Source organism: Nelumbo nucifera, chromosome 5 (genome assembly GCF_055504915.1).
Source record: "Nelumbo nucifera cultivar China Antique chromosome 5, China Antique-T2T, whole genome shotgun sequence".
NCBI lineage: Eukaryota > Viridiplantae > Streptophyta > Magnoliopsida > Proteales > Nelumbonaceae > Nelumbo > Nelumbo nucifera.
Genome location: NC_142653.1, coordinates 8,458,946 through 8,473,367, shown reverse-complemented (window position 1 = coordinate 8,473,367; position 14,422 = coordinate 8,458,946).

Genomic DNA, 14,422 nt, shown 5'->3' with positions numbered 1-14,422 from the left:
TTCTTGCACCACCTAGGATCGAACAATATCAGAAGGAATTTCTTTACAAACCAAACAGTCAAATTCCCCCTCTAGGGTCTGTGTGAGGCTTTGTTAATTAGGCCACTAAACCAACTAGTAGAGGATGCAGTGAACAGGATAAAGATTATGAATTTTTGGTGGTGAATTTACAATGGGAGGATAAGAGAGTTTTAGATGAACAAGAAAGGCAGTCACATAATTGAGATGGGGATCTTGTGTAAGGGTGCAAATATTTGTGCATGATCTAACTCTCTACACCTATGTGGATATATTCATTGCAATACACAAAATCAAAAAGTATACCTTCACATTTGGTCTGGGTTGTTTTTTAATTTAAAAAAAAAATACAAAGTAAAAATACAAAATGAAAAAGAAAGGTCAAAACCATGACGCATGAAAAAATAGATTTTGTGCTTTTGTGCTTAGAAATACTCTTTACATTTTTAGAATTTAACCATGTGCTGTGCTGGGAGATACATTAACACTTTTTTTTATTTTATTTTTGAGGTGAATATTGATGCCACTTGATATCTATACATATTCAACATCTTATATCTAAACACTATGTTTTACATTTACTTTGAAGGCTTACTTTAAAAAATTGTTCTTGTTGAAGTGCTTTTTATCCTCCCATTTGATTTGTAGGAATAGGAGTTTGAAATCAGGTCATTTTGGTTGGATAGAATTGAAATGCATTCCCCCCATTTCTATGTAAACCAAACAAATTATGGAATTTTCTTTCCGATTTCAATTCCAACAGTAACTGTAAACCAAATAGACCCTTGATGATATAAATTGGATCAATTGGAAGGGTCTTTGGTTGGTTGTAGTGAAGACTAAAGATCAAGTCTGCTGGTTAGGGGTTACGGATGTAGGGGATGATCTAGCCGTGTAGTGTATGTAACCGCCCCCCCCCCCCCCCCCCTTTCAACGTGGGGTGAGCGATGTTTTGAACCTTCAACATAGCTTCTGATGAAGGAAGATTTGGCCCGACCTCATAACCACTCAATACGTGGCAAAAGCAACAGTTCGGCACAACAGCACGCCCAAGGCGTGAACTCCGAAGGGAGGAACCAGCGGTCCGAACTCCCTACAAGGAGCCCGAACTCCCCACAAGGAGCCCGAACTCCCCCGCAAGGAGCCCGGGCTCTCCCTTAGGCCCCGAGCCTTACGAAACAACCCGAACTGGCCCGGCCCATGGAAGTTCGGGCCACACCTCTATCCGAACTCAAGACTTAACATCGCACACCACTCCAGCACTTCGCCTCCAGGACGCCGAAATAGACAAACCGCACCGTACCTGACACCGAAAGAGTCCGTATCCAGGGGCAGCGCACCTGACTGACTTGGGATCTGACGCTTGACAGCCGCACTTCAAACAACCACCTGCCACCACCATCTCCAGTTACAGAGACGGCTTCGACAAAGAGAGCAGTAGCGGTTATGTCCCAGCAGAGTTGATAACACCCGAACTGGCAGAAGCACAGAAGTAATCATACCCGACCTGACAGAAGCTTAGGAGTGAGTGCGCGAAGTGGTTATAAAAGGTTCTCTACCCCCCCAAGAACAAGGTATGTGAACTTTGCGTCATCTGGTTTTATCTTGCCTTTGAGGAAATACCAACTTGAGCTTCGAAGCATACTCACCGGGTTCTTCCCCGGAGATTACTCTCTTTTCCCTTCGTTTCAGGCACCTTCTACTCCAGCCCGAGGCAAGATCTTTGGCAGCTAAGACGCGCCAGATTGCGCACCATCAATTGGCGCCATCTGTGGGAACGCTTCTAAAAACATCCCTTTAAAACTCTCATAACCTTTTTTTTCCAAAAACCCTAAGAGCTAGGCCTCATCCCCGGGCCGAGGGGAAAGAAAAATCACCACCGCCTCGCAGCTCGCCAACGGGTCGGGAACCTTGCCCGCCAAGTCAGTATCTCGGCACTCCAAGTCTGAGCACCCGCTGACAGAGAATCGATTTAGCGTCCTAGCGACAGACTACCAACAGCCCGGGCCCATCGAGCGCGGCAACACAGAGGCCATTAGCACCAGCACCAGGCTCACTCAGCAACGAAGGCGCCAGCGAAGTTGCCGAACTGCCACCCGTGTTCTGCCCGAGCTCAGAGGTAAAGAAGAGACAAGCTCGGACGAGGTAAAAGCCGCCCCGATTCTCTCAGTTCCTTCCCCCTCGCATCGGAACTCCTGGTAGTCCCCATGCCCAGAGACTTCATGCTCCCACCTTTGGACAAGTATGACGGGTCCTTCGACCCCAACGATCACGTCGCTGCTTTCCAGTCCCAAATGCTCCTAGCTAGGGCCAGTGAATCGTGCATGTGCGTGGCCTTCACCACCACCTTCAGGGGGGTGGCCCGCACTTGGTACAGGAACCTGGCCCCCGGGTCGATAAGAAGCTAGACCCAGTTTGTGCAGGTCTTCACCGCACACTTTCTCACCAGCAAGCGATGCCCCAGAACCAAGGAAAGCATCTTTGGAGTAGTCCAGAGGGAAGGAGAGTCCATCCGGGGCTACATCAAGCGGTTCAATGACGCGTGCTTGCAGATACCGCGGTGCAGCTCGCGGCGGCCAAGAGAGGAGTAACGTACAAGGAATTCAAATGGCATATGGTAGCTAACCAGCCCGCGACCATAGCCGAATTCCTCAAGCTCGCGGATAAGTTCATGAGAACAGAGGAAGAGATCAACCAAAGGACCGAAAGCGGGATCGAGAAAAGAAAGAGGGAAGGCGAGCCCTCCAACCCAGTCGACAGAAGAAAAAACCCGGCCCGAGAGCCGAAGCCGAGCCAACCGTTCCAAGCTCCCTTAGCAGTTCGGACGGACTACACACCGTTAAACACGAGGCGGACCGAGATCTTGATGACGATCAAAGACGCCCCATACGTAAAATGGCCACCTCACTTAAAGGGGAACCCAAACGAGAGAAATAAAAACTTCTACTGTAGTTTCCATTGAGATCACGGTCATAGTACCGAACAGTGTAATAATCTCCGGGACGAGATAGAGGGACTCGTCCGTCGCGGATACTTGAGAAATTTTGTACAACATAATAATAATAATAACAATAAGGCAGGTCGGCAAGGGGAGCACGGAATGGATGCCCCCGAATCCAGCAGTAGGCCAGCCAAACCGTTGCAACGGCAGCCTCCGAAAGAGAGGCCAGTTCGGGGAACCATCCATGTGATAGTGAGAGGTTCGATGGTAGTAGGTTGTACTTCGGCAGCGGCTCCGGACGTCAGTTCGCGAAGCAGCCCGAGAAGAACAGAACCCTCCAAAGAGGCCGAAGATTGAAGAACCGATCTTCTTCACAGAAGACGATGCGCGAGGGGTCCACTACCCCCACGATGACGCGCTTGTCATAAAACTAAGGATCGATGACTTCGAGATCAGGCGCGTACTTGTGGATTCGGGCAGCTCGGCAGACATCCTCTTCAAGTCGGCATTTGACCAGCTGCAGTTGTAGAGAAGCGAGTTGAAGCCCGCGAACACTCCTCTGGTGGGCTTCAGCGGGGAGGAAGTCAGGCCCCTCGGGAAAATAACAGTACCTGTGGAAGTCGGCACATGGCCTTGTGCAGTCAGACTCAACCACGATTTCCTGGTGGTCGCGACCCCCTCCCCATACAATGCCATAATAGGGCGGCCAATTACGCATATCCTGCGAGCAGTAGTCTCCACCTACTATTTGGCAATGAAGTTCCCTACAGACTTCGGTGTGGGGGTGGCGCGGGGCGACCAGCTTGAGTCCCACAAATGTTATATTGCCACCTTGAAGGGAAAAACCAAGGCGGCCGACGACCTCGAACTAGAGCGGCCTATGAAGCAGGGCGAGGAGCGAGCTTCGCCCATAGAGGAAACGGTCGCAATCCCAACTTCGGCTATGGATCCGGCTCGAACACTACAAATCGGTGCTTCCGTCAAGGAACCTCTACAAACCGAACTGTCAGACCCATTAGACAGAAGAAACGCAACTTAGCCCCAGAGTGCTGGAGGGCGTTCGACGAGAAGGTCGAAAAGCTCCTCGCAGCAGACTTCATGAGGGAAGTTCATTACCCGAACTGGGTAGCCAAACCAGTGCTGGTGAAAAAGGCAAACGGCAAGTGGTGCATATGCATCAACTACACTGACCTGAACCAATCTTGCCTGAAAGACTGCTTCCCCCTCCCCATAATTGACCGGGCTTGCCCGGGACATGAGTTGCTAAGCTTCTTAGACGCCTACTCGGGCTATAACCAAATCAGGATGGACCAGTCCGATGAGGAAAAAACCAGTTTCAAAGCCGAGTTCGGCCTGTACTGCTACAAGGTCATGCCCTTCGGATTGAAGAATGCTAGGGCGACCTTCCAAAGATTTGTGAATAAGCTGTTTCGACCCTTAATTGGCACGAAAATAGAATGTTATGTAGACGACATGGTCGTCAAGACGCAGTTTTCACAGGAATTAATACAAGACTTAGATTCTGTCTTCCAAATCCTGCGTCAATTTAGCATGAAACTGAAACCAAACAAGTGTGTCTTCGGTGTCACCTCCGATAAGTACCTAGGGTACATTGTCAACCGGCGCGGTATTGAGGCCAACCCGGACAAGATAAAGGCCATCCTAGATATGAGACCACCCCGAAAAGTAAAAGAAGTTCAGAGGCTAAACAGCCGCATAGCCGCTCTGAGCCGCTTCATGTCCAAATCGGCAGACTCTTTAAAGCAATCAAAGGCAAAGGGTTCGAATGGACCCGAGACTGTCAGCTCGCATTCGATGAGCTAAAAAACTACCTCGCTAGTGTGCCGATCTTAACCCGGCCCGAGGAGGGCGAGGTCTTGGAACTGTACCTCTCGGCAAGCGACGAGGTGGTCAGTTCGGTACTAATAAAAGAAGTAGATCGGGTCCAACGACCCGTCTATTATGTTAGTAAATTTTCCAGGGAGCCGAGACGAGATACCTGCAGATAGAAAAGCTAGCGTATGCACTGGTAGTTGACTGACAAATCTCTAAGGCAAGTCTTACTCAAGCCCAAGGTTTTCAGTCGACTGACGAAGTGGGCCATCGAGCTCAGCGAGTACGACCTCCAGTATAAGCCACGAACTGCTATTAAGGCCCAAGCCTTAGCAGATTTTATCGTCAAGTGCACGTTCAGCCATGAAGTCCCTAGGCCGGTTGAGCCCGAGATCCCCAGTTCGGGTGAGCACGGAGCTTCCAAGCCAATAGAGTTTGAACCCCGTGAAGTAGCAGCCAATGTGGCATCTCTCCTGGTTAGGCCAAACGCGAACTGGGATGAGGAGCCCTGGATCCTTCACGTAGATGGCTCCTCGAACCAGCAGGGCAATGGGGCTGGAATAGTGTTGCGCGGCCCGGGTAGCACGAAATTGGAATACGCACTACGCTTTGAGTTTGCGGCATCCAACAATGAGGCGGAGTATGAGTTACTGATAACCGGACTGAACCTAGCGCAAAAAGTAAGAGCAAAACACATAGTTATCTGCAGCGATTCCCAGCTTGTGGTCAACCAGGTTACGGGCGAATACGAAGAACGCGAGCTAACTATGATCGCCTACCTGGCAAAAGTAAAGGAGGTTCTTATCAACTTTCAGTCACACTTCATCAGGCAAATCCCGAGGTCAGAGAACACTGAGGACGACACCCTGTCCCGGTTAGCCAGCATGAGTCACAACGCCATGAGAACCGTGTACATAGAGGACTTACATCGGCCTAGCATTCTCGGTGGGGCAGAGGAGGTCGCTCCTGTCCTTGAAACAGAGCCGAGCTGGATCGACCCACACGCGAGCTTCTTGCTAGATGGAACCCTCCCTGCGGACCGCAATGCAGTCAGGAGGGTGCAGCGCCAGGCAGCCAAATACGTCATAATAGACGAACGGTTGTACCGACGGTCCTACACGCTCCCCTACCTGTGTTGCCTGCGACCTAGCGAAGCCGATCTCGTACTCCACGACACTCATGAAGTTCTATGCGGCGGACACTTGGGAGGCAGGGCCCTCGCCCAAAAGGCACTTCGACAAGGGTACTACTGGCCAACGATGAAGGCAGAGGCCGTCAAGCTCGTCAGAAAATGCGACAAGTGTCAGAAGCATGCCAATATCCACCATCAGCCTGTCGCCGACCTCAAGTACCTCACCAGTCCATGGCCCTTTGCACAATGGGGCATCGACCTCCTGGGGCCATTCCCACCAGCAACAGGTGGGAGGAAGTTCCTAGCGGTGGCGGCAGATTACAGCCCGAAACATACAAAACTTCTTTTGGAAGAACATAGTATGTCGCTTCGGGTTACCTCGGGTACTGATCTCTAACAACGGCAAGCAATTCGAGGATATCAAGTTCCAGCAATGGTGCCAAGATATGGGAATTCGTCAGAACTTCACATCGGTCGCACACCCACAGGCAAACGGTCAGACAGAAGTAATGAACAAAGCCATCCTCTGCGGACAGAAAGCACGACTAGACCGAGCTAAATGATTGTGGGCGTACGAGCTACCAAGTGTTCTATGGGCTCACCGAACTACGAAAAAAACCGCCATGGGAGAGACCCCCTTTAACCTCACCTACAGCACTAAAGCGGTAATCCCGGCGGAGATCGAAGTACCTACACTGCGACTAGAAGCATATGATGATCAGACAAATGGAGACGAGTTACGTACCAACCTCGACCTACTGGATGAGGTAAGAGACCTCGCGTACATCCGGACATCAGCTTACCAACAAAAAGTAGCTTGGTACTACAATGCCAGAGAAAAGAAGCGGAACTTCCGCGTCGGCGACCTGGTTCTCCGTAAGATCATGGCACCCGAACCCGGCGTGGGCAAACTTAGACCAAATTGGGAAGGGCCCTATAGAGTAAAGAGAGCGCTCGGGGGGGGGGGGGGGCATACAAGCTCGAAACCTTAGAGGGCAAACAAGTACCCCGAGCGTGGAACGTCGTCAACTTAAGGCGATACTACCTATAGACCACCAAGCGAAGTGGACAAAGTCGCTACCAGAGCTTGAGGGCTAGGATGCCGAGCTAACAAAGAACCCCGGCATAGGCAAGCAAAGGCAAAAAGTGCCAACCAAAGGCCTAGGCAAAGTGCTGACAACGAACTAATAGGGCAGTAACCTGGGCATCTCAGAGGCTAAGTATTAACACCAAAAAAAGCCACACGAGTGCAGTAACCCGGGCAAAAAACAGATCGGACATATGGTCAGTTTGGCAAACACGGTCAGTTCGGGAGAAAGAGCAACCAACACTTAACCAAAAGAAAATCATTCCATTTCAAAATAAGGGAGTGTACATTTTCAAAAAAAAAATACATATCTAGCTCACAGGCCCGGAGGCATTTCGTTTTCATCAGAAGCCACTTCAACAACACCCGAAGGACCTGCCTCATCCTCGGAGTCCGGTTCAGTGTCTGCAGCGTTGGCCATCTCCTGAGTAATGCGCGAAGTGTTTATAGCGCTGATATCGAGCTCGGGGTACGTATTTCGGATCATTCACCGGCTTAGTTTAAAGCCCCTTCTGTACGAGCCCACCATCAGGTCGTCAAAGCGCGACGAGGCGAGGTATTCATCAATGACCTTCTTCTTGGCATCCTCGATGCCTTGAGAAAAGATCTGTGTCCTCTCCCTAATGTCCTCTTGAAGGTATTCAACCTGATGCTACAAATCCAACCTCATGTCCGCCATAGTGTGAAACAGATTCCCACCACGAGTCTTCTCTGTGTCCATCACACCTGCAAAAAGAGCTCGGCATCAGGAAAACGAAAGAACAAAGCAAAACAAAAGGTAAGCCTCTGAGTAAGGAACCTTCCCGAACTCAGACCGACCTCAATGAGCTTGGCCTCCGTCAGGTAATGGTGGCATTTTAGTCCAAGCCGTGCCCATCCCCGGAGGCCCTTCGCCGTCTCCTTATCAAGCGTAACACCGGCATCAGGGGCAGCCATCCCCCACCCAGTTTGGAACGGCCACCCCAATGCACTTCGCACCCCGAAGTAGTCCCGTTTCCATGCCGGGACCTTATTGGGAAGATCGTGTAAAAGCTTAAAGCCCGGGTGAGGAGACAGGTAATACACCCACCTACACCCGGGAAGGGGACCCGCTTGCTTCTTAAGCATCAGAATGGAAGAAAGAATCTCCAAGTCTATGGGCAAGATCTGTTCGCAAAATAGGGAGATTGTCCCCACCAAGTTACGAATAGAATTCAGGTGAAGTTGGCCAACAGTAACGCCGAAGTGGTTCATGACCTCGACTATAAGGTGGTGGAAAGGCAGGTGCAACCTAGCAGCGAGCTGCTCTCGGAATATCACGATCTCATCAGGACCGTGTTCCCAAGGGAAACTGCCCGAGGGTATAAAATAGGTGTACTCCCTAGGCAAGTTAAACTGGGTAATAAGGGAGTGAAGCCCCTCAGGCGTCATGGTCGAAGGCCCAAATTTGTCTAAAGTCCGACCTCGGTGGGAGGAGAACGCCAAACTACCCGAGGCAACTCAACCTATGGGTTCGAACTCTTCCTCAAGCTCTACCTCAGGTTCGCTAGGACTGTCGGGGGATGCAACTCGGTTCATAGAACCTGCATCGGACCCCCTTGAAGAACAGTCTGAGCTATCCGAGCTAGACATCGGGAGGAGAAGATGGATTCCAGGAAAGTACTCACCCGAAAAAAGGCTTGAACGGACTACGGAAACTTGAACGCGAGCTGAAATTCGGACGCGAGCTCAAGAAGCAAAACGCAGAAGTGACAAAGCGACTAGGGTCCCGCACTATTTATACCTACAATAACCAAAAATCAACGGTCCTGATCAAAGCAGATCCGACGACCTGCATTCACGCTGACCGCACGTTTCCTGAGACCGGGACGTGACTGGCCGCGCGTCTCCTGAGACCGAGACGTGACTCGCCACGCGTCTTTTGAAACTGAAAGAGTGCCAGCACACGTCGCCTTGCATTAAAGGCGGCTACGACGCATTTTTTCAAATTTGAAAAGATGCCCGCTGTCACGTCTCCCAGCGGCGCGCTTTTTTGAATTTTGAAAAAACACGCGCTGTCACGTTTGTCAACATTTATAGACGGATTAGCGCGTTTTCCCGACTTTTTGGCGCTCGAGAAATCCAGAAAGATCCTAATGCGCACTTCGCGCTATCAATCAAAGCCAGTTCGAAGTACGGGACAAATCCACCCGCAACCTCGCGAACTCCCTGCGCCAGGGTAAGTCCCTTTGCGCGAGTGGGGGACAATTGATGAAGGAAGATTTGGCCCGACCTCGTAACCACTCAACACGTGGTGAAGGCAACAGCTCGGCACAACAGCACGCCCAAGGCGCGAGCTCCGAAGGGAGGAACCAGCGGTCTGAACTCCCTACAAGGAGCCCGAAGTCCCCACAAGGAGCCCGAACTCCCCCGCAAGGAGCCCGGGCTCTTCCTTAGGCCCCGAGCCTTACGAAACAACCCGAACTGGCCCGGCCCATGGCAGTTCAGGCCACACCTCTATCCGAACTCAAGACTTAACCTCGCACACCACTCCAACACTTCGCCTCCAGGACGCTGAAATAAACAAACTGCATCGTACCTGACACCGAAGGAGTCCGTATCCAGGGGCGACGCACCTGACTGACTTGGGATCTGACGCTTGACAGCCACATTTCAAACGGCCACCTACCACCGCCATCTTCAGTTACAGAGACGGCTCCGACAAAGAGAGTAGTGGCGGTTTTGTCCCAACTGAGGTGATGACACCTGAACTGGCAGAAGCACAGAAGTAATCATATCCGACCTGACAGAAACTTAGGAGTGAGTGTGCGAAGTGGTTATAAAAGGCTCTCTACCCCCCCAAGAACAAGGCATGTGAATTTTGCGCCATCTGGTTTTATCTTACCTTTGAGGAAATACGAACTTGAGTTTCGGAGTATACTCATCGGGTTCTTCCCCGAAAATTACTCCCATTCCCCTTCGTTTCAGGCACCTTCTACTCCAGCCCGAAACAAGATCTTTGACAGTTATGACCCGCCGGATTATGCACCATAATAACTTCAAATGACAAAATACAATTTACATCAAGCGCAATGCACTGGTCGTTTCAACGGCATACCTCTCAACTAAACCATTAGCGATGAAATTGGAGAGGTCATAAAGATAGGACTATGTGGTTATAGGACGGCCAGAAAAGTGGTGAGATACATAAACAAACGGTATTCACGAGGACAAGAAAACCACAAACTCAAAACTTTTTAAATACAATTATACTTTCGGGAGGTGAATGACATGCTGCAGTACTTTAGTGTTGCGTGAGAAAGAGGAATTGGATTAGATTCTTTTGAGCGTACAACTGTCAAAAATCTGGTCAAGGGACCACTCCATTCTTTAGTCCTTACTTTTTATGGATACAGCAGATCAGGACTCGCAACGAGTTTATGGATGCCTGCAGAACAATTCTTAGGGTAAAAATGTAAAATGAATGGTTGCCATTTTCGTCTCCTTAACAGTTAACATTCTTCAACTGACTTGAGTGCAACAATTTTCGTAACAGTTATCTTTTGTTAAGATGATTAGCTTTCATTCATTCATTTTATCCTCGTGGTTCAGCAAAAACATTCACTACCTAACGTGCATTTAACTACTCGTTAAATAAGAATTAAGGGTCCCTTTGTTTCCGAATCGAAATGATCCATTCCCTTCACCGGATTCGGATTCCAGTTCTGGACACCTATTCTCGCAAACTAAACGGATTCAAGTCTATGATAAGATTTCATTTATCGAATTGTAAATTTTCAGTCCGGATCAGATAAACACTCATTGAATAAGCACTTAAAAGAAAGTATATACATAAAACATAAGAAAGTATGGACAAAGGAATCTGGATCACCTATCCACAAAATACATTCCAACTCTCTACCAACATTATTTCACAGGGCAAATCCCATTTTTATGATGAGATGTGTACGGTATTAGATAAAATTGGTAGAGGGTTTGAATGTGTTTTTTTGGCAGAGGATCCCAATTCTACATAAAGCCCTTTAAATAGAGTTCTAGATAAAGCCCTTCAAATATTCTCATATCGAGTTCAAACGCCCTCGGGAAGGAGGATCCGAACCCTCCACTGCAAGGGCGATGTGGGGATCCCGTATCCGTTCCATTGTAGAAACACGCTACCAAGGAATGAAAGGAGAACCATGCGAGCTAGAGGCATCGGTTGTAGGGTCAGACATAGGCATGTAGGGCATCACCATCTAGGTAGTTGGACCCGGTATATTATAGGAGGACGGGTTAACGTACATTGGGTCTCGGAGGGCAAATCGGGGAAAAGCTAAGTATAACAAGGATGACCTACCCAAAGGGCTCAAACCAGCTCAGCTAGGAGCTCGTCAACCAGTGGTTGCCGTCCAACAAGGAATTGTACCTCGTCCAGTAGTGCCTCGTCGAATTCAACATTCGGGACTTTTCGCAGTTTGTGCCCATAGGTCAGCCATTCTCCTAGGACAAAAAGAATAACCTCCTCTTCCAATGCGCCACCTTAACAGGGAAGATGCCCAGGAGTTTGAAGGAGCTCGACAGCTCAAGTAAAAGAAATAAGGTTTGCTAGGCATCCTTTTTACTTGGTAGAGCCTCGAGGAAAGTTAGTGATGCCAAAAGGATATGGTCCCGACGATATGGAATTGGGAGGGAGTTGACCTAAGGTGATGCCATAAAATCTAAGCACCTCGCAAGTAAAAGGGTGGAGAGGAAAACGGAGTCCAACCACAAAGGCCTCCTTGAAGACACAAACTTTAGTTCATCCATGACTCCAAAGGAACTTGTTTTTGTAAGGTTGTAAGTATTTAATATGTGATACGTAGTGACTAAGTCTACTATCTCCTCATCGCTCAGCTTGATGGATCCAAACTTTGACCTAGTCCTTGGCTGACGAAGAGAGGTTGCGGCCCCTTTTTGGGATCCTCGCGGCTCTTGAAATAAGGTCTCCTCCTCGGCTCGAGCGGCCTAATAGTAATCCCCCTCTAACTCACCAGAAGATATAATTACTATAAAGAAAAGAGAAAAAGGACTCACCTACGAGACTGAGAAGAAACTAGACCGACCTCACCTGTGCTTGTCGAGCTCTCTGACCTCTCACTCTGTTGCTCCAAGAAACTCCAAGAAACTGTGCAAATGGGACCCCCCGGGGCCCCCTATATATAGACAAGGGACATGAGCAATTGATCATTGTGGTGCGTTCAATCTAACGGTTCACAGGGGCGCGTTGCTTCAACTTCCAAGAACGGTTTGATTTAAATTTTGCATGCCATATTTGAAATTTGCATTTGCCATGCAAAGTCTGGATGCCCTCTTCGCATGCCCTGTCAAACCGATTCAAACGAGCGATCCAAACCAACACTGACGAACTTTTCGAGCCAAGTCTCCTCGGGCCAAAGACCTCCTACAGCGAGCTACTCCCTTCATAGAACTAATATCGACTAAGGAGTGGGGGGGCAATTGATGAGGGGTAATTTAGCACTCCAATGACACCACGCTACGTGGCACTTCCGAACCATTGCATAACACCTCGATGCCACGTCGGCAATGATGTGCCCTTACCAAGTTAGTTAGAACCACCTCGAATGCTTCGAGACATGGTGAGCACTCAGCATCACCTCGGCTAAGGCCAAGGAGGGCATAGCCTTACACAACGTACACACCTCAGTGGAGCAGACCGAAGACCTTAACGGGAGCAAACCAGGGACCTCAATAGGAGGGTCGACCTCCTGTCAAGCACTCATCAACTTGACCAAGGTCCGAGGTGGTGACCTATGTGACATGGCAACCGACTTCTGCTACGTGCGACTTATTGTCTCTAATTCCTCTATGATCACATCGTCTGATCAATAGAACTGACTTCCATGTCTTCTGCTTCAGAGATAATCAAATAAGCCTTATCGCTATCCACTAAAACCACCTCCAAGGGTGGCAGGCCGATAACATCCCCCCCCTGAAGATCTTAGATGTGTTACGTGAGACCGATGCCTATATAAAGGCATCTCCTGTCCTACAAATGGTACATGCGATTGTGCATTGGATTCATTCATTATTGCATTCTAAGATTTCTTGCTCTCCTTTACTATCATTGTTGACTTAAGCATCAAAGTGTCTATCCCAAATAAAGTACCCTGTATGCTCTGACATTGTTCTCTTACAATTCGACCTACCAACCTCACTAACCTAACGTCCAATCTGCCTTCCACCAAATAGCTACCAGAGATTGCGCACCATCACAAATTATTGATGGTTGAAGAGAAAGAGTGTCTAAATAAGAATACTCATGGATTAGACGGCATTAGCCTCAATATGTAAGGCACCCACTAGACCATTACTTAACCAGCAGTAGTAATGAGAGATGCAAAACAGGTCCTCTAATTGCAGGGTGGGTCCAAAAGCATCAAGTCAACAACATGAAGGAATGACATCAATCCAGGCTATCCAGCCATGGGAGAAGACATGTGAATGTAAATCAAAGGGCAAAATAGTATTTTTAATTTTTTAAATAATTTCAAATGTGACATTTTTTGGTAAAGAACTTTAAACAAGAAGCAATTGTAGAGACGTTTACTATTGAGACATTATTGAAGCCAAAAAATGAAAGTCCAACATATGACAACATGTCCCTCATGTGAATGGGCAATTGGTTTAGCAGGAAAATATAAAAATGTAGGATGTGTATTATCTCACAATTAAAAAACCAAATACATGACTTTAAAAAATAGAAAATTCAAAGTTCTAAAAAAATTGGAAGGGAGATTTTGGAGCACAAGGGGATCGATTTTTTATATTATATATACATATGATAAATTAATATAAATATATAGCATAGCATAATATATATATATATACATATAAATTGGATAAGATGGAACTAAATCTGAATATGATGCAATTATATAAATGAATCATCCTAATCTAAGATAATCGGATTGCCAAAATCTATTGTTTCAAGTCTCATTTATTAGTAAAGGTGTAAATCGGGTCATGCTGGCCTGGTACGACCCAACCCAAATTTGGACCGGCCTCGCACGGGATTTATGCCAGGCCCAATACGACGGGTTGAGTTGTGTTGGGCCTGGGGTTCTAGGTCTACGGGCCAACATGGCATGACACGACTGTGCTGCATAGCCCGCGACCCACGCGCCAACATGGCCCAGCTCCCATCACGGACCGGCATGACACGACCCACTGGCAAGAATGACACAAATGCCCCCCGACAGCTATATAACAACTAGTTTGGGGGGAATTTTGGATAAAATGATAAATAACTTTACAATGACCAAAATACTCCTTCCAGCAACTAAAAAATGAATAGTTTTTAGTGTGTTTCAGGCAATTGAATTATTTTCAATTCCTATAAATAGCCCTATCATCCATCATTTTCATTGCACCAATTCAACAATTTATACTATAT